Source organism: Sinocyclocheilus anshuiensis, unplaced genomic scaffold (genome assembly GCF_001515605.1).
Source record: "Sinocyclocheilus anshuiensis isolate Anshui unplaced genomic scaffold, SAMN03320099.WGS_v1.1 scaffold1430, whole genome shotgun sequence".
Classification (NCBI taxonomy): Eukaryota; Metazoa; Chordata; class Actinopteri; order Cypriniformes; family Cyprinidae; genus Sinocyclocheilus; species Sinocyclocheilus anshuiensis.
Genome location: NW_015555721.1, coordinates 288790 through 290265, shown reverse-complemented (window position 1 = coordinate 290265; position 1476 = coordinate 288790). Strand labels below are relative to the sequence as shown.

Here is a 1476-nt window from a genome sequence, read left to right as displayed (position 1 = left end):
GGTGGCAGCAAGTCACTGTTAAGTGAGTCATTGCGATTGAACCGAATCATTTAAACGAGTGATTCATTCAGGAACGAAAAGCTGTCATGTTGCTCAGACGCAAAACAGCGCTGCGGCTTTGTTTGGAATTATTTTTGTTGGCGAAATACAAGTTGGCAATAACAGGCAATATGGTGTCTAAAACGCAAGTCTTAATAAAACTTCTAGTTTATTGAACTGTTGTAAAAAAATCAACATCACATTTGTATATGGTAATTTTTGGAGAAAAAAAAAAAAAACCCTCTTCCGTGTGAAATTGATTAACTAAATGAAGTGGTATAAATATACACATTTTCTGCCCCCATGTCTTGAATTTGTGCTTATTCTGAATGTATTTTAATAGACTGAATCATGCAGTGAAAGAGCGCACTGTAAATGCGCACACGCACTAGACTTCACGTGATGCGTGCACTCTTACTTAACTATATCATGTTATGAATAAACTAAACATTTAGAATTTTACCTCAGTGTGTTTCTTCTGCGTTTGTGCTGTCACGCTCATTTGTTCTGAAGTCTTGAGACAAACAGAGTGAGCTTCAGCGCGAACTTGTATTCTGCTAACTTACGGCAATTCTCTGATGACGCAGTAACTTACTGCAGGGAAGAAAAAAATCTTCGGTCTGTCCAATGATTGTAAACAGTCATTGCTAATAAAAGTAAAACGTTTTCATTAAAACATTATTTTGTTAAGCAAATGCATTACTATCCTCAACCCTCTACGGACACCTTGGCAATTGAATCACCATTGGCTAGTACATTTTTTTGTTTTCTCGCCAGACTGAAATACTAATATATATATATATAACCATGAACCAACCAGCTTTTTTTGGTCATTCAGTGTTCCTGTAAAAAATTGAAAAAAAAAAAACTAACAATAATACTGATAAGATATTATTATTATTATTATTATACGAATTCTACTAAGAACAATATAAAAAATCCTAAATAAGGATTAATGAGCTACTGGATTCATGAATATTAATCGGGTTGTGTGCGCGTTTGCTCGAACTGATTTGCCGAAATCAAAACAGGGACAATAACAGGCGAGCGCCAGCCAATGAGATTGTCGTTTGCGCATTAGTTCCGCCTACTACAGGAAAACCCGGCAGTTCTTAAAAGCTGAAGAATTCCAAAGGAACAAGTCATTAGGTCCGTCAGACTGAAGATATTTTAGCGGTAATGAGACCAAAAATAATTAAGACCCATCGAATCCGAATTTAAGACATTAAGACTTTTTAAGGCCTTATATTAGGAAAACATTATTTAAGACGTTTTAAGTCTTTAAGGACCCGCGGACACCCTGCACGGATCATTTGCAGACCTGCTGCTTCTGCACAGCTTACGTACCACACATGGACTCAACCCTCTACGGACACCTTGGCAATTGAATCGCCATTGGCTAGTACATTTTTTTTGTTTAATAATATATATATATAT

At 36.2% G+C, this 1476-nt stretch overlaps 1 protein-coding gene across 2 annotated transcripts in view; it reads right to left on the bottom strand.

Annotated features, from left to right (window-relative positions):
* Positions 1-1476, bottom strand: part of LOC107672482 (DNA (cytosine-5)-methyltransferase 1-like) — a 20944-nt gene that overhangs the window by 14614 nt on the left and 4854 nt on the right. The window lies entirely within an intron of this gene.